This window comes from Dipteris shenzhenensis, chromosome 31 (assembly GCF_047967505.1).
Source record: "Dipteris shenzhenensis isolate YYH24624 ecotype China chromosome 31, Dip_SZ_1.0, whole genome shotgun sequence".
Lineage (NCBI taxonomy): Eukaryota > Viridiplantae > Streptophyta > Polypodiopsida > Gleicheniales > Dipteridaceae > Dipteris > Dipteris shenzhenensis.
In genome coordinates, this window is record NC_141626.1 from 2,650,704 (window position 1) to 2,670,703 (window position 20,000).

A 20,000-nucleotide genomic window follows, 5' to 3' on the forward strand; every position below is an offset into this window, starting at 1 on the left:
CAGGGGCTGTCTGTCTATCTCCTCCTGACAACTGGGAGGAACCTGGGAAAGAGAGTGTCGTAGCTTCCTCCAAACCGAGAGGAGGCTGCGGAGGAAGGGAGAACGGGGCGGAATCAGCGGGGCAGAAGAGAAGATCCACCGGATGGAAGCTGCCAATCTCCACCTCTCTGGGGGGTGCAAGTACTAAGTCCCTGCTGGAGCAAAAGCTTCCACGTCTGCCCTCCTGGCGTCAGATCGCCGATAACTAGTTTGCCAAGCAAAGCCTGACTCTGAAGCTCTGGATCGATGATGCCGAGGCCGCCCTCTGTCTGGGGGAGAATGATTGTCTGCCAAGCCACCCTGGCTCTAGTGGTACCAGAACCGTCTGAGCCAGACCAAAGGAAGTTCCGTACTAACCTCCTCAACTGGGCTACACAGGATCTCGAAAAGCACCAGCAAGAGGCCACATACCAGGCAGTGGCTAGGAGGACCTGGTTGACCACAAGGGCCCTGCCTGCAAGAGAGAGTCGAGCTGTACTCCAAAAGGCTAGCTTTCGTCGAATAGAAGCTAGGATAGGAAGGAACTGCTGCGCCGGGGTGGTGTCCAGCCCTACCTAAAAGCCCAGATAGTGAGTCGTCTGACCTCTAGGGATCCATGGGAACCCCAAGAAGATACCCCATTGCGAGCTGGCTCCAGGGTCTGTAAGAAAACCAATTGACTTATGCCAGTTGATTTTCGCCCCCGCTGCTAGACAAAAAACCTCTAGAGAAAGCCTCACACGCTCCAGTGTCTCAATATCATCATGAACATAGAGGGCTGTGTCGTCTGCATACTCCAAGTCCAAGAGCTCTGTGTCATCCCTGATGGGAAGGCGCATCCCACGGAGACCAGTGGAGCGGGCCCGAAGGAAGTAAGCCATGGCCTCTGCAAAGAAGAGGAAGAGGTAAGGTGCAAGCGGGCAGCCCTGACGAACCGAGCGCTCAAGGGTGAATCTCTCTCCCATCGTGCCACCAATGATGACCCGCGACTGGAGGCCGATCTGTAGAGGCTGGAGATCCCTCTGATCCACTCATCTGGGAAACCCAACCGAGAGAGAGTGCCCTCCAGGAAAGACCAGTCAACCCTATCGTATGCCTTCTCAAAATCAAGAAGGAGAATAGCAAGGTGCTGGCCGCTGTGCTGAGCCCACTCTGTCGCCTCAGTGAACGTGAAGATGTTGTCCAGAATGCTACGATCCTGGACGAAACCGGTCTGGGTGTCATGGATCAAGTCAGGAAGGAGGGGGCGGATGCGACTGCTGATCATCTTGGCGAGGATTTTGTAGGCGGTGGGAAGAAGGGTGATCGGGCGCCACTGTCTGATCTCCTGCTGATCCCCCCCTTTGGGGATGAGGCAGATCAGACCAGACGCAAGGCTCTCTAGCATCTGACCACTGGAGAAGATGTGCTGGAAAGCTGCAAGAAGGGGCTGGTGAATCTGCTCCCAGAAAGTGGTGAAGAAGGCTCTGGAGAGCCCATCCTCTCCTGGGCATTTCTGCCCATCAATGTCTCTCACAGCATCCTGCATCTCTGAAACAGTGAAGGGGGCGAGAAGGGCCTCCCGCATGCTGGGCTGTACGAGGGACGGTGTATGTCTCCAGACCTCCTCCCTGCAACGGCGGGCATGAGGGTCTGGGGGCTCCTGCTGGAAAAGGGACCTGTAGAAATCTGTCGCCAAGTCCATAACCTCATCTGGATCTGTCCGGATACTGCCGTCCTGCGCCCTAAGAGAACGGATCTGCTCACCTGCAGATCTCTGGCCGTGAGTCCTGAAGAACTCCCTGCACATCCTGTCGCCTTTCCTAGCCCAGAAGGACTTGGAGGCGTGAAAGGAAAACTCTGAACGTCTCTGAGTAGTCTCCTCGAGCAGCGCACGTGCTCTGCCCTCCTGGCGCCTGAGCTCCTCTGAACCTGGTGAGGACTGCTGCAAGCGCTGAATCGAGGCAAGGTCGCGCCTGAGGCCCCTCTCTCTAGCCCACCACTGCTGTCCTGACCCTAACCGCCTCCTGCTGACAGATGAGGCTGGACTCGGCAAGGGCCTGAGACACCTGAGAAGCCATGTCTCCCAGGGGGTCCCAATCCCTCTCCCAAAGGTCCACGATCCTGCTGCGCACCTCTGCAGCGCACCTCTGCAAAGCGCACCTCTGCACTGGAGTAGATGGAGTCCGGGATCCTGCAAGTACGAGGAGGTAAGGAGGGGGACGCTGAATCCAGGACCAGGTTGACTGGGGCATGGTCTGAGAGAGTCGTCCCAGGAACCACCCCTAACTCTCCACCACGGCCAATCGCCCAATCACTGACGTAGAAGCGGTCCAACCGCTCCAAAAGTCTGCCACCCTCCCTCCTGTAACCCCAAGAGAAGTCCAGACTCCCTGTCCACCTGCTGAAGGAAGGCTCACGCCAACTGTCCCTTCCTCCCACGGAGAACAAAAAGGAATCCCACTCAGACTGCTCCGCCTGAGCAATGCCAAGGAACTCTGGGCCCCTACCCTGCTGATCCTCAAGAGCCTCAAGGTTGTTAAAATCCCGACCTACAATCCAAGAATCCATCTCTGGCAGAGAATCTGTCAGAGAGCTCCAGAAAGCTGCCCTCCGTCTCACATCAGTCGGGGCATAGATATTGAGGATGCCAATGCGGGATCCCTCAATATTTAGGCCCACCCAAAGCGCCCGTCCAGGGATCAAGGTGCCAAAACCACAAACATGCTGCACAAGGGGAGCGCCAATGGAAGTACAAACACCTCCGCTCCTCCCCTGCTCACCAATCGAGGGTTCCCAGTAAGTGTGGGAACGCCCTGTGAGGACCTTCCCACATCTACTGGTCTGAGAATCCGAAAGCTTGTGCTCCTGTAATAAGAGCACATCAACCCTTCCTACCAAAGCAGGCTGGAGCTCCTGTCTGAGCACCATCTTCCGGGGGCCACGAGTTCCGGATGAGTGAAACCCGTTGACGTTCCAGGAGATAATGCGTAAACTCATGATGATGAGGTATGAACCGCAAACAGCTGTATGCTTGCGGTGGATGTGGAGGTAGTCGGAGGAAGTCCTGTATGCAGACGAAGGCACTTCTGTGAAGGTTTAGAGGGTGATGCCGGATCATCCGACCCATCCTTTAAAACCTTCAACAGAGGAGAGAGGCCCTTTGTCCCATGATGGTAAGCACGATCTAGCCAACCCGACGCCTCGGCCAGAGACATGCTGTAGTAGCCCGCCACCTCTGAAGTCCTCCAAGGGCGGAGTCCTTCAGCATAGATCCACTCCAAGGGTGGACGGATGATAACCAGAAGACGAAAGCGCTTGGCGCTGCAGCGCCATCTCAAACGAACATCTCCTTCCTTCCACTGTTGCTGAAGAAGCTCCACTGCTCTGCTGCCCACCCAATCCTGAACCTGTTCCTGGGTCTGATGGCGGATCGTGTCCCAGACAGTCTCATCCGTCCACTGCTCGGTCCCGTCACTAGAGATAGTGAAGGAGAAGCTGGGACCATCATGGGGAGCGAGGACGGACACCTTACCCTCTGCCCCCTTGCGGAGGAAGAAGATACTGACATCAAGGCAAGCATGAAAGGTTCCTATGCCAGCAACATCCAAGTAATCCCAGGGTCCTGCCCTGTAGAACTCCTGAGGGAGAGCCCTAGGAGCTGGCCTGGGGAAGGTGGACGAGGAAGAGGAAGCGGAAAGAGGGGTGCTGCTGGCCGCAGTAAGGGTTGGGGGGCTAGCCGCCTGAGGTGGAGGGCTCGGAGCCTTCCCTTCTAGCGGCCTGGGAGGGGGAGGTGTAGAAGAGGCCTGTACCAACTGCGGGGGTGAAGCCGAGGGGGGAGGGGGGGGATCAGGGGGCTGCGAGCTCGAAGAAGGGGGAGCCGAGGTCTCAGGCGGGATCAAGCTCGAGGGAGGGGGGGCGGAGACCGCGGGGGGAGGGGGGGGACCAGGGGGGGGCGGAGGGGGGGTCGAGGAAGGGGGGGGGGTGGGGGGGGCGGGGAAAAAGGGGAGGAGGAGGAGTCTGGCCTACCTTCTCCTTCCCTTTCTCCTTCCCTAAGCCGGACTGTTGCTGACTGCTGGCTGGAGGAGGGATCTCCTGCTGAGAGGGAGTCTTTTTTCTTTTTAAATTGTTCCTTTTCTTTTTCTTTTTAACCTCAGTCCAACCAGCCTCCTCTGCGGGGGGGGTGATGTCTGGTGAGGGGGCTCCTGAGGTGCCTGTCTAGAGGCCGAAGGTGGTTCTGCTCTCGTGAAGCGAGGGCATGAATGAGCCTGATGCCCGAAACCATGGCATCTCAGGCACTAATCTGGTAGACCAGTAACCACAATGCGCTGCGTCACAATCCCTGAATCCGTCTCGATCTCTGAAGGGAGGCTCTGCGGGTCAAGGACCGCCGCCACTTTGACGCGTGGCACCCCCTGGGCTGCCGCCGCCTCAGCGAAGGTGTCCTGCATGAGCCATCCAAAGTGCACCCCCAGGTCTCTGACAATCGGACGGAGCTCTGCTGCAAGGCCAGGAAAAAGAATAGTGATCGGGTGACGAGGGATGCGGAAGCCGGTGTCAAAGTCCGCTACAGAGAAGCCCCTGTACCAAGGGACTAAGAGGATGATTCTCCCATCCACAAAGGTGGGGGACTGTCTGATCAACTCGCTTGTGGCCTTCTCCGAGGAGAGTTTGAGCCAGAAGACCCCATGTCCCATGAGAGCAACCTCCTCAATGTGGCTGTCTCCAAGAATCAGGGTGGCCTGCAGCCAATCCCTAATGTCCGAACGCGAAGGAGAATGACCGATGACTCGCCCATAAACGGAGGAATGAGCGAAGTCGTTGGCCGCCTGCTTCACCAATGATACCTGGTGCTCATTCAGTTTGATGCGATAGGCTGGAGGAGGGGGGGGGACCGAATGGACTTCCGATTCCGGGCTTAATGCCGCCATACCGCACTGAAAACTACGCGTGCTCCACGAGAAGGAAGAAGGGAGAAGCGGAACCTAACACTCCGGTAGGCAGGCAGGGCAGGCTGCACCAAGCGAGAGGAACCACGGAGGGGTGGGAGAAGGAGGTGAGGAAGGGCTGAGGGGCGGCGAGGAGAAGCATCGCGAGGGGGGGGCTGCTGTCGGGGGGAGAGGCACGCGACAGTCAGCAGCGAAGGAAGGAGCAAGGGGCGGCAAAGGCGGAGGAGGAGAGGAAGGCGGCAATGGCGGAGGAGGGAGGCGGGGGGGAAGATGCTGGCGGGGAGGGAGCCGCGACCAGCAACAGAAGGAGAAGGAGGAGATGGTGACGAGGCGGAGGAGGGGAGAGAGAGGCGGGAGAGAGGGGTTCGCGACGCAGGGAGGTAGACGGGGAGGAGCAGCAGGAACAGCTGCGCAGGAGCAAAAAAAAAAAAAAAATGCTAGTACCTTTGTTACCTAAATATAACTATATGTACTTTTATTTTTGTAGGTACCTCTGCCTATATGTACCTTTATTACCTAAACTTACCCATATGTACTTTCACTTATATGTATCTTTATCTTTATATATCTTTATCTATACATATAGCTTTATCTTTATGTACCTTTCTCTAAATATACTTTCACTTATATGTATGTATATATTAAAAAATTCTCTATGCAAATGGTATTTAGAGCTCATGAACATGATGGAAGAGTCTGTCTTTGGGGATGCTTTTGAAGGCTTTGTAGAAATCCACAAGAAGGCAACAATAAAGTCTGCTCTTCCATGCCTTTCCCCATTGATCAAGCGCAGAGAAGCCCGAAGATATGGTCTATGGTAGAGAATGTTTATCTCTAAAACTACATGCATATATACTAACGTATATAGAGATAACCAAATATGCATGACTCAAATATGTATTGATTCAAATATACATATATATAAATAATAGGAATATATTCATTCAAATATGCATATATACCCAAATATATAAACACCCAAACATGCATGAACTCAAATATACATATTCAAATTATATATAAATTTTCAACCATATTGAGTCATGCATATTTGGATGCTTCATCCACTACTCTTTCTCCCCCACAAGTCAAGAGGTAGTAGTCATGAGAAACCAAATTTTTCTCTCTTGTGGTGCTTCATCCGCTACATGCAACCTTGTAAAATAATACATGATTATATACATGTATAATTGCATATGCATGTATAGCAGCTAGAAGAACTCTTACCTATCCACATTTGCATAAAGTAATACTTTTCTTGACCACTTGAATATAAACAACTAAGTAATATTATGCATAAATTCTCAGATACCTTGCACTTACACAGTTACACATACTTCCACAGGACACACCTTGCACTTACACTCACACATGCACATACCATTAAGGCTGGTCTAATTATGCATGGATGTTGTTCAGGGAAAGAGAGCATATCGCAGGAGCTTGTGACTAGCAAGCTCAAAGAATCTCTCGTAATGCACATACCATTAAGGCTGTTCTAATCTATATTGCGACACACACACACACACACACATTCATATAAAGTTGGTCTTACGATACTTAAAACTAAAAATCAAACTAGAAAATAAGATGAAGCAACAGTTCTGCCACTCAAGACTTTTAATTAACTAGGCACAGGCTCGTGAGACAACTGTAACGGCCAACTGAACATACATCTTGAATTGAACATGACCTGCATCTTGAATATGCATCATATAAAAAAAACATACACATTCTTCTCCATCTTCTCATCATATAAAAGTGTCATTACATAGAACATTATAGACAATATTATTTGATAATAAAAAGTACATTCAAAAGATGATACAAGATAAACATATCTCTAAATTGTACTCTCTCAAGTGTATTCTTAATTGTATTATGTGTGTTCTACATACAAGCGCAACCCTTATATACATTATGAGGGCTAACGACAATGGATATCCTTCGATGCCTACATCAGAAAAACACAAAACCATAGCATGTAGAGCACGAGAGACTTGCCTGTGCGAGAGGACTATGGTTGAGTTTCTCTATAGAGAGAAGGCTGAGCAGCAGAATCGTGATGGTCTTCTGCAGAGCAGAAGCAAAGGTTGAACAAGCAAATCTGACATATATTGAATCCCACTTAAATATTTCTTCAATCATCCTAGAAGCATCATAGGGACAGGAACAACCGGAGGGACCAAAGAAACGGGAACAGCTACTACCAACTCATCAGCCAATATGTTTCCAAAGGGTCGAAAACTAAGTGACAGGGGTTTAGTAGAATCTTCTGGAATATTGATAGGGAGCAGTACCGGGGTTGGTTGGATGTATTTACCAGAATAACTAAGACCCGCATAGAAATATGCTACTGATGTAAGCAAAGCTGGTGCAACAGTAGGTGCAGCTAACTCTCCGTGAGGTAATTGAATGATTCGCCAAGGAGACGGAGCACCTGACCAATTGGAAACGAAAATGAATGAAAACATAGTTCCAATAAATGGAACCCGGGGACGATACTCCTCTTCCCCCATCTAGGTTCTCGTCAAATCCCTAATAGATTCAAGAACATACTCAATAAGGTTTTGACTGCCAGTCGGGATGGTTTGTGAGTTGCGGGTAGCTACAGCAGATAACCCCAACAATATGGCAATTACTACCCAGGAAGTTACAAGAACTTGTGCATGAACTTGGAAATTTCCTATTTGCCAATAGAGATGTTAACCTACCTCCACGCTCGATACTTGATGTAGATCATCAATCCCATCAATGGGCAATTGTTTTATATCCGTGTCACCCCTCCCCCTTCATAAATTGACTAAGAAAACAAAAAAAATGAAAATTATGTGGAAAATAATTTGTGTGAAATGATTGAATTTATAGACATCTCAAGCATTGGATATTATGGGAATCGTTCCTGAAGTGGAATTATACCATACTTGTGCCTATTATATAACTCCCCGTTTACTTCATCCTATTCGGAATGATTGGAATAGTCACCAATTTCACTATCGATCAATCTCGAGACCTTCGAGTTTGAACGACCTTCATGAATGGCTAATGTTAATTTGTCTAATATCCATCGGATGGGGGATCTTGCATCATCATTACCAGCAGGAATTGGAATATCCGTGAGATCTGGATCACAATCCGTATCAACGACACAGATTGTGGGAATCCCCAAGGTGGTACATTCCCTAATAGCAGTAGATTGTTCATGCTGATCAGTAATTATCACCGATGGAAACCGACTTGCGATGGAAGGTAAGGGTTAGCGTAGCATGGCGAGTTTAGCACATGGAGGACTGTACACATTTAGGCTGCTTACATACACAAATGTCCGACCCATGTCCGAAAGTATCATGCACCTATGAATAGAAATAGTTCACTAACACCTAAGAATAGCACCTATTAACTAATCTACCAAGGTTTTTGTTGTTATGTTTATGCAATATATCAATGTTGAAATCTAAGGGTTGCAAAGATTAACATCCTTTGGTTCAGCTCCAAGAGATCTCGGGTAACTCTGAATTTGTAAATATTGAAGTTTACCACCTATCACACAGTTCATGCAACTGGTTGTAAAGTTAGTACACAAGTGTTTAATAAGCATGATCTTCTCCGATTCCTTGGAAAGATCAATGGTCATGACGTGACTGTGCTTTTGGATAATGGGAGTGCTCACAATTTTGTGGATGCAAAATTGGTTCAGATGTTGGGGCTACTGACACGCTCATGTGACCATGAGTATCGCGTGAGGATGGCTCGTGGCAAGTGGCGAGGACACGGATGTGTCGAATTAGATGGTTCCTGGCCTTGAGCTGGAGTTAGCGGATTTACAGGGAGACTCTTGATTTTCATATCATGCATCTCAACCGCGCGGATGTTATCTTAGCAGTTTCTTGGTTTTATGATAAACAAGACTCATTGTATATAGACTATGTACATCACTCCTTGGTGTTTGTTAAAGACAATTATTTGCATGTAGCGGTGTCACTTTGTAAAAATGTTTCTGTAAATAATGGATTTGCTATTCCTGTTGTTTCCGCTCTTGAAATATTTAAAGATATTAAATCTCTTGATGTTGATTTATATCGTTGTCTTCTGTCTATTTTAGATGATTCTATTGTTTTTGGCACTATGGTTACTGAATTCCGGCAGAGTGTTTGCTTGTCTTCGATAGAATTACACGATTCGGATGAATCTGTGTTACTCCAAGAAATCATGACTGATTTCAAGGATGTTTTTCCTAATGACTTACCTCCGGGTTTGCCACCATTGAGGGGTGTGGACCACGCCATTGAAGTGGTTGTGACCTTATACCCAAAGAGTTGTGCAGGAAGTTGGATGACAAAGCCACTAAATGCATTTTTGTGGGGTACAGTCATGAGAGCAAAGGCTACAGATTGTATAACCCCAATTCAAAGAAGATTATAATCAGCCCGGGATGTTGTTTTTGATGAAAAATTAGAATTTCCCTTGGCTGGTTATGACATTTATTAGGCTGCAAATGATGTTTTTGAATCAGCAAGGAAAAACTCTAAAAACAATTCGAAAACCCTAAAATGCAGATGAAAACCCTAGAACAGAGAGATATGATATATATATTAACGTCTTCAAAAGGCCAAAATGACCTATGAGACCAAAAGTTTACAAATGTGGTGGATCTGATACAAAGTCTGTAAAAGCTGAAAGCTAAAAGAACTAAAAATCTAACTAAAAAACTGAACTGAAAAAGGTAGTAGGGGAGGTCCTAATGTGTAGTATCTAGGAGAGGAGAAGAGTAGTATCTGGGAGAGGAGAAGAGGATACATCCAAGAGCTCTCTAGACACCATATACATCAATTATCCAAAGATCGCTCTCATCGGCTGATGGCGGATAGCATCAATGTCCTCCATGGTGAGAACTCTGGCTAGACGACTCCCATGCCATGCTGGTATGGTGTGGATCCTCTGTCGTAGTCTTCGACGGTGTCGAGATGGGCCCCTCATCCTAGGGCGGCGAGACCGTCCCAACTCCACCGCTCGATCATCTAGTCGAGGTATATTGTGGAGCCTGCTGATCTGACTCTTCAATCTGTGGTGGCTGAAAGTAGTCTGTAATGTGCCTCTGGTGCTGTGTCTCCCTCTCTGAGCCCCTCCTCAAGAGATCCTCTCTGTGTCTACGCAACTCCAATAAGTAGAGTGTCCGAGACATCTCTGATCCTGGTATCTCATGACCCTAGAAAGCGGTCCGAAGCCCTCTCTGAATAGGCAATGAAAACGACCCCGTATCTCATAGTATACTGGGCAGTGACAAATGTAATGTAACTCTGTCTCTGGCTTTATATGGCACAACTGACAAATCCTGGCCTCAGCTGGTACACCTCTAAATCTGCCTATCTCAATCTCTAGCTGGTGTGAGGATGTGCGTATCTGACCAAGAGCACACCGTATCCCATGAGAGAGATGAGTATCCATATAGCTGGGTCTAATCACAAAGCCGTCCTCTGTAAGCTGGAGAAGATGCTCTCTATAGAAAGCCATCTTCGTACCAAGCTCATGTGCCGGCTGTATCCATGTCCTCTTGGTATCCAACTGAGTCAAGTCCTGCCTGATAAGCCGAGTAATGTCTGCCCGGGTGAAAGAGATGGAGGGTGCATCTAGGGAGTACTGAAAAGGAGGTAGTCTGTCCATACTAAAGCCATGCAGCTCAAACCAAGATGTCATCTGTGCATACCAGCATGATCTATCTCCCTGTGATGCCAACTGTCGTGAAGACTCTAGGGCTAAATGAGCATATCTGTCTCTAGGGAGAGCCCAGGTGCGATGCATGAAAGAGACTGATCGAGTGAGTGCCTCCACCACCAATGGAGGGGCAGCGAGCTCTGCACGAATAATCTCATGTGGGATGGAGGCCTTGGCCCTAATCATCCGGGAAATCATAGAAACCAAGGGCCTCTCCATACATCGCCATCCATCAGTGCTACCAACTCTGCTATGATGAGAGAGAGAGATAACAGAATATGAAGGAAGACTATCTTTACTGTATAGATGGCTAGCAAAGAGTGGCAAAGCCACAGCCAGAGATGGGGCTGGAGTAGTATGAGGCAAGCTCTCAAGAGAGGGGAGGGATGATCTAATAATCACACACCAAAATGGAAAGGGAAGCCCCTCTTATATAGGGGCTGGAGGGGGGCTGGTCGGCCAGCCCTGCTGGTCGGGTTTTTCCAAGCAGTAGTGCATGAAGATTCTTGCATATTTCTATGCATATTTGTATATTAGATACACACACATTAATTGCACATATGAGATGCATATTAGATGCACATGCATCTAACATCAATATTGAAACATGTTAATGCATCTAAGGCTGCATGCTATCTATTGCCAATGCTTTATGCATATAAACCAAGCTCTTTATCGGAGAAATGGTCATGGTGGAGAACTATAAATCATATGCTAGTGAGCAGCACGTTGGCCCCTTCCGCAAGAGCTCTTTTGCAATTATTGGGCAGTGGCAAAAGCAACCTGATTGATGATATGTTGTTTGTCTTGGCAAGTGTGCAAAACCAATGCGCTTGAACAAAGTAGTAGATCTTATTCACAATTCAAGCAATCATCAAAATCTAGATAAGGTTCAAGTCTTAATACATTTTTAAGAAATAATTGACTTGGATGATGGTAATTTTGAGCCTATAACAAGCTTATATTTCACTTTAACTAGGGTTTCCTTTAAGGATAGCTTCTCTAAGTATTACCTTGATGATTGGGCCAACAACTTTACAAAGGTCACTAAGAAATTGAGAGCCAAAGGTGTAGACTTGGATAACAATTGATTCTTGATTATACAAGGTGAGGTTGATTTTGCCTCTAAAGATAGCTCCTCTAAGTATTACTCTGATGATTAGGCCAACTACTTGTCCAAGTTAGATGAATAAGTGTTGTGTTTTTTAGTATATGGAAACTTTGGAGATAGATAAAGAGTTTTTTTGTAGGTATCACAATGAATGAGTATGTACTTTTTGAATATTATAGTCAATGAATATGTACTTTTTGAATATATATGCTTGGTCTTTAAAATTTAATATGTATTCAAATATACACTTCACTTATAATAAGCAAATTTATCTTCTGCTAAACATAATATGCATGTTAAGTTAACAAATATACAACTTACACATAATATGCAAACAAGATGCATTTTATGTTAACAAATATACATATATATGCATAATTGTTTATATACCCCACCCTTGTCACAAAGGCAGCAACCCAGCGAGCACTTATCGCGCCTACATTTGAAAACAATGAAAGAGCTTTATATATCCCACCCTTGTCACAAAGGCAGTAGCCCAGCAAGCACTTGTCATGCCTACATTTGAACATGCATCTCTGTGGATGCATACCGCCTGTTAGAGCTCATCTGGTGATGTATTGGACATGGATGGTGTCCTTTGAGCTCATAGTGGGACTAGGCATCTTGTTTGCCATAGTGGGGTTTGTGGGAGATTCTGGAATGTCAGAATTGAGTTTGATGGTCCCTCTCTCTCTCTATCACACACACACACATACACATGCTTTTTTTTGTGTTAGAATTAACATATAAGACATAGTAGTCTGTAACTTGTACCTTGTAACTTGAAGCAACAGTTTCCTATTCCTCGATATCCTGGATAGATTGGATGGATCAGCATGTTTCAGCCGTATCGACTTCTTGAAGAGTGGCTACCATATCAAGTCAGGGAGGATGTGCATAAGACCGCATTTCGCACATCATTTCGTTTGTATGAGTATCTAGTTATGCCTTTCGGTCTTACAAATGCCCCTGCCACTTTCAATCGCATGATGGACAGGATTTTCATCATCGCTCGTTCATCACAGGAGTCTTCTTTGATGATATCTTGGTTTATTCCAAGAATGAAGAGGAGCACAAAGTACATTTGGCCATAGTCTTTGAGGAGCTTCGTAAGCATAAGCTCCACATCAATCCTAAGAAGAGTGAATTCTTCCTTTCGGAAATACACTATCTTGGGCATATTGTTTCCAAGGATGGTATCCGGCCAAGGTTGAGGCTATCAAGAATTGGCCCGAAATCAAGTCCGTGCATGAGGTTCGTAGTTTTCTTGGATTATGTTCATATTTCATATTATAGAAGGTTCATTTGGCATTTTGCTTTGATTGCTGCCCCTCTTCATGAATTAACAAAGAAGAAGGTTCCATTCAAGTGGACGGATCTGGAAAGGAAAGCTTTCTTTGCACTAAAGGATGCAATCATTTGTGGGCCCGTACTTATTATTCCTGACTTGCATAAACCATTCTTTTGGAATGTGATGCTTCTGGAGATTGTTTGGGCGCTGTTCTCAATCAAGAAGGACACCCAGTTGCATTTGAAAGCCGCCGTTTGCGTGATACGGAACTCTCATTGGGCATTTATGAAAAGGAGTTATTGGCAGTGATTCATGCACTAACTATTTGGAAGCATTATCTTCTTGGTGCTAAATTTATGGTGAAAACTGATAATCAAAGCTTGAGGTATTTTCTTACACAAACCAAGCTTTCGGAGAAGCATATGGAGAAGCATATGAGGATGGCAAATTTTCTCTCTATGTTTCATTTTCAGATTGTACATACACCAGGAAAGAAGAACGTTGTGGCCGATGCATTGTCCCAAAGGCCATATGTGGCTTCTATTACTATTGCCTCACATGAAGATCTATCTACATGGCATACCCCTGCTGCCCTCCCGGCCTCAATCTCGAGGGTATGTGAGGATACACGAAGCTGACCAATAGCAACCTGCATGGCATGTGACATAAAAATATCCATGTATCTTGGTCTCTGTATGAAGCTATCATCTGTGAGCCGTAGGAAATGGTTTTGGTAGTACTGCATCATGGTGGGCAAAGCTGGTACAATCCATGTGTCTCTGACGTGTGCCTGAATGAGATCACATCTCAGTACTCGGTCTCGGTCAATCTGGGATAATCTGTAGTATGGGGAGTCGGGGTCGTACTGGGATGGAGGGAGCCGATCCATCTCTAGCCCGTGGGCTGTAAACCAGGTGCACACTGTAGCGTACCAAGAGGGATGAGTGCCACATGAGGCAATCCTCTGTGAGGACTCTAGAGCTAACCGAGGGAGACGGTCTGGGGCCATAGCTCTCACCCGCTGAATGAAAGTAATGGTCTGGAACAAGGCTTCCACGACCATGGGGGATGCGCCAAACTCGGCTCGTATGATCGGATGTGGGACTGATGGTTTGCTGCGGATCATCCGTGATAGCATCAGGATCAAGGGTCTCTCGGTCCTCTGCCAGTCTGCTGATGGGGGCCCAAACCGGGGCGGCATACATCATCGCTGGAGTGACCATGGTATCAAAAAGCCGTCCCTTCGTGCGGGGTTCCTGAAAGTGTGACTGATGGCACTGTCGCTCCAAGAGAGCTAGTGAGGCATATCCCCGAGTCAATCTATCATGTGCAGCCTGTTGCATAGAGAAGCGACCTCCAGTGCTAGAGAAAGTGATCCCTAGGTATACATATGACACATCACCTCCACCTGGCTGCCGCGGTATGTGATCACTGTATCCCTCATGACCCTCCTAGATGTGTGAAAAATCATCACCTTGGTTTTCCCAAGGGTCCCTTTAAAAAAAGCGAGCAAACGAATTACAAATTCTTTTTTTTTTAAATTGCTACGTGGAAAAACGTGAGGGCTTGCTTTTTTTTTTTTGCTCTTACGCTACCATCCTTAAATATTTTCCCAAAACAAAAAGTGAAAAGTTTACTTTCCTCAAAAAATTACTTTACCGAGGTTCCTGCTCCTTGGAAAGCGACTGGCTGCCATGTCTTCAAGTAGCTTTCCTCCTTCGCGCCTTCGCTCTGGAAAGTATATGAGAAGTCAGGAGGAGCAGGTGGATCGGCAGGAGGAGGAGCAGGTGGGGGAGCAGGAGGAGGATCAGGTGGAGGAGCAGGTGGAGGAGCTGACGGCTATATCACGAAAGAACCCTATGGAAAGCTTCAAGCGGTTTATGAAGAATGAATGTAGATTGAAGGAGTCGGATGCTGATAGTCTCTGCAAATATTACCTTGAACATGAGAAACTATCACGCGACGCTTTTGCTAATGTCTTCGCTCTGACTTGTAGGCTTCATGATCCCCATTTTGAAAGTTCATCGCTTGCAATCTTGAGTAAAAAAGCCTATGACATTTTTGCTTCTGTGACAAGGAAACCCCGAGGTATTTCATGCTTTCCCGTGCTTTTATGTTCTATATTTCATGGGAGTTGTACCCATGCTTTTCGGGTATTTCAGGTACCCATACTTTTATGTTGTGTTTCAGGACGTACTATGGAGCACCTCTCGTTGTCAGGACTGACGTACAGTAGCAGTAGTGGAGATCAGACACATTCATTTCCTCCACTCATTCCCCAACACAAGGGTTCGGAAGCGCTGGACAGTCCTGTGAAGGATGACCATTTTCCTCCAACAGTAAATGATACAGAGGTGGACATTTTGTGGCCCATAGATGAGTGGAATGAAATTCTTGACAAAGAGAAAAATTGCGAGGCAAAATTCACAGATCTACTTGAAAAACAGGGCCCTTGATGAATGCAGATTTGGCAACCTCAGGAATTCTTCTCAACCAAATCTTTATGTGATCCCAAAATACCAGACTTTTTTTTGGTCATCAAGAACCAGCAAGAGGCAACAACTGAGTCAGTTGGGGCTATTCTTTTTACTCAATCCACTTCAGAAAACACTAACAGCTACTGTTCCAAAAGTGCAGTTGGAGAAGCCATCTCTGTTGGTCAGATTTTTCTCAGAAATGCCTCCCAGCAGAGACATTTTGTCATTGTAGGGCTCACAAATTTAAAAAAAATTGGGTGGTTCAAAGTGGAGAGACCTGGTATGGCTGGTCAATTTCATGGCTGTCGGAGTTGTGAGTCCTCAGCAGTTAGACACAGCTTGGCTGGATTTATGTGCTGCTCTCTTGATATTCTTGGAATCTGTACAAAGTCAATTATGGTGAAGGAAGAGTCTCGCTTGGGTAGGTGGTTGGGTGAAGGTGCTACAAGTAATGTTTATGTTGCAAAAGTCAACAATCAAGCATATGCTGTGAAAGTGGCCAAAGCAGGACACAGTGTTTCTTTAGATATTGAAAACCTTCAAAAATTGAAGGGCATCAAGGGAATTCCTAGTATTGTTAGTAGTTACTCACACCCTGCAAGTGCTATGTTCATCCCTGTGTGTGAACAGTTTAGCTTAGAGCTTATGTTTAGAAAAAAGATGCAAACACGTCTGGGGGAGCTGGTTGATACTTTGAAGTGTGCACATGACAGGTGCATAGTAAACCGGGATATTCGGGTACCAAATATACTGATTGCTGAAGATCAATTTATCATTGTGGACTGGGGATATGCTACAACTTTACATAAATCTGTTAGCTATGCAGGCACTACCCATTTCGCATCTGCAAAGGTTCTCAACATGCTGGAGAAAGGTGTTTGTGCTTTTCCCATTGAAGTTTCTGATGATTTGGTTTCATTGGTACGGAGTCTGTATGCACTTTCACGGCATGATCAACTATATGTGCAGAAGGCTTTGACTGACCTTGACAGTGATGAATATGCACAAATTCGGGAATTCTGGGAGAATGAGATGGAGGATAATGCACTATGGCAGGAGGCTGAAAGGCATGCTGAACAAGGTAATTATGCCGACCTCAAATTTTGGATAACAAGCTGGGCTAAAAGTTCTCTGTAGTGTGCATTTGCATGTATTCAAAGTGCCACCTGGTCTTTCAAGTAGAATTTTTCTTTGAGTAAAGCTGCCTTTTGGAAGCATGTTATTGGTTGGCCCTGGTAGAAGGGGTTCTCTCCACAATGTTACTGTCCACTTTGATATTGTCCGTAATGTTACTGTTCACTTTGATACTGTCTACAATGTCACTATGCACTTTCTTACTATCTACAATGTTATTGTCCACTTTGATACTGTCCACAATGTTGCTGTCCACTTTGATACTGTACACAATGTTGTTGTCCACTTCAAAACCCCTTAGTGCTTGCTCACCTTTGTGTGCAGACCAAGAGATCACACCTGTGCTGCATCCATTCTCAGTGCTTGCTCAAATCACCTTGGCCCTCCTGTTTAGCATATCCTGCGATACACAGAGATAACATCCCGAGAAGGGAGCACCTCAAGCACTCATTGTGCTTGTGCGAGAGCACTGCACTTGTTGACACATAACATGGTACACAAGCGTACGGCACTGTACAAGAAGCTGGCAGCCCAGGATGAATTGTGAAGAGCTGATGATGATGTGAGTAAGAAGATGAAGGTGAAGAAGAAGCATCAGTAGATGAAGAAGAAGGCGAATAAGGTGCAACTAGTGCAGGCCTATCAAGAGCTGAATTTGGAGGAGGGAAAGGAAAAAGAATAGGCGACATCTCTCATGCTGCAATATACTGGGCCGGATAGCTTGTGTCTGCTGGTGGGCGACCATTAATTAGCGGTTCTTCTCCAACTGCATTAGCATCAACTACCTGGAAGCCATGCGGTAAAATAGCTCTAGCGCATGCTGCTACTCTGGCCCCATGTAGTACTATGTCATCTACCTCCCCCCCTGCTAATAAGAATTGTATGGCGTTGCAGCGCGCTGCTGCACCTGGCCGATATCCTCCTACCCTGTAGCCTCATGATCGCGGTGGCTGATGTCTCTCTCTACTATGCCATTTGATGGCAGCAGCTGTGCTGAACCATGATTGAGCTCATCAACACAAAATTTCCCCATAGTTATTAGGCAATGGACTCCATGGTGAAACTTCTTAGTTGCCCAAAACACCAAACTAAACCTACCGGCCACCACACTTTGTCATGTGTGCAGGGTTTCATGTTTTCTCTGTGAAGGCTGGAGATGGATCACTTTGTCCTCTAAGAGAGAGAGAGAGAGAGAGAGAGAGAGAGAGAGAGAGAGAGAGATTCGCTTGCTATGCACAATGCTCGAAAAGACCAAGAGATGATGATGTAGAAGTTACACGTTCAAGATGGCATATGGGTTCGTATCTGACAAAAAGAGGGGTCGGTTGCAAGTTCTTGATGGAGTCTCGACCATTGGACAACAAAAAGGAGGCGGTGAAGGTGAGGCCTACCCCCACCACCCCAACCTCCCCCCATGCCAAGCACGCTAGCAACAAGGGAGCATAGCCAATAGGGAGCGGCCATTTGACATCAATGCTCAAGAAGGTGGTTTTCTTATCTCTATCTTGTCTTAGAATGCTTATTTTGTACAAACTTTAATATCTTCTATTGGGGAGGGTAAGACTTGTGTAAGGTTCCAAATTGTCTCTCTTATTTCTTCTTTGATTAGCTCAGGTTGTTAGGCCATGCAAAAGAATAGTTAAGTCTTGTAGTTGATGCTTTGACTCACTTGCCCTCATTTTGTGTTCCTTTAGCAACTTCACAATTTTGCTTCTGCCTCTACCCATCTTGGCAAGTAATTAAGAGTAGTGAGATTATGGGTCATAGAGCATGGTCCTAGTACATCAAGTCCCCATTTTAAAAGTGTATTATGGGACGATAGGCAAGTCAAAGCTGAAGACTTGATAGCTTTTTATCCATTTTTGGGTATGGAAGGATGAATGGCAAGGATAGGAGGTGTCCAAAACAGAGCTAGCCATGCGACTAGACCTTAGCCGATGAGAAAGTGTTGCTATCTGGATTGCTGGAGCCAAAGCTTAAGGAGGGAGAAGTCCACATCAACATAAAGGTAATGAATTCTTTGCCTAACGCAACTGCAAAATTTTAAAACAAAAAGGTCTCTCCAACACTGGAGTAAAAGCATAATGTCCCCCTCCAACACTGGAGGAGAAAACAAGTATACGAGGGAAGGGCACGTTCCCTATGGTTTATGGAAATTGGGTGAGGATGGTGCCACCTCCCTACCATACGTACGTATGGTTTTTTCTTTTTCTCACAAGCATCCCCCATGCACCTAATGCATCTATGTTTTGCTACAATCTATGATAGCTTCTTGAGAGAACCAGCACCCTTTGCCATCGATTGGCAGAACCCCAAATTCAGCTGGTACCCAGTACCCAACCTTCATTTGTGAAGCACATTTGTGAAGCATTGGAGTTTCCACTCTTCGTAGCATTGTTTCTAGGGCGTATGCTTTTGTAATCTACAAGTTATATGCATCAAAAGTCTATGCTTGCATTGCCTAAGGGTATAACATCATTCAATGAATTAGCATCAAAATATATAGCATTAACACTAAAACATCCTCTTTGCTAAGAACGAATAACTCACTCTTACTTTCAAATGTACATATGTTTTGTCCAATAGTACCTACATGAACAATGAAAGTTTGGGGTGCCATGTCTAAAATGCTATTAATATTCCAAATGGATATTCCCAATGGATAGGAGTGAATGTGTACCTCTAATACTGCTTGCTATGCTCTTCATGGAGATGATGTTGGGTCACTAATATATTGAAGCCTGTCTTTATAAGCACCTAAAGCTCACGTAGTTTCTTTCAACCAAAAACATAATACACATATATACAAATAGACATATATACAGATATACATATAAAGAAATAAGAAATTGAGAGCCAAAGGTGTAGACTTGGATAACAATCGATTCTTGATTCTACAAGGTGAAGTTGACCAAATCTCTCTAATGAAGGTCAAGTCACAAGAACCCCATGTTGATGAAGGGTTCTTAGAACACTTGGAAGAAATTATTGAATCCAAATGTAGAGCGCATTATTGATGATTGGGCCAACAACTTTACATAGGTCACTAAGAAATTATTGAATCCAAATGTAGAGCGCATTATTGATGATTGGGCCAACAACTTTACCAAGGCTTCATAGTAGCAATTGAGCTAGGGATTCAAGCTAGGGCTTTAGAGTGATTGAGCTAGGGCTTCACATCAAAAATTGAGTTGAATGGCTATGAAGCCCTTGATCAACCAATTGTTGCTCTAGAGCCCTAGCGGTAGCTTACTTGAGTTGGAGCCTCCACTTGAAGAGTTGAGGCTCAATCTTGGGTTTGAGACTCCCCATGTACAAATTTTGTTTGC

The 20,000-nt window shown here is 46.0% G+C and overlaps 2 pseudogenes; both read right to left on the reverse strand.

The window, feature by feature from the left end:
* Positions 1-593: 593 nt before the first annotated feature.
* On the reverse strand, positions 594-2,568 carry LOC147880901 (uncharacterized; annotated as a pseudogene).
* Positions 2,569-9,776: 7,208 nt separating this feature from the next.
* LOC147880902 (uncharacterized) lies at positions 9,777-17,879 on the reverse strand (annotated as a pseudogene).
* Positions 17,880-20,000: the final 2,121 nt, after the last annotated feature.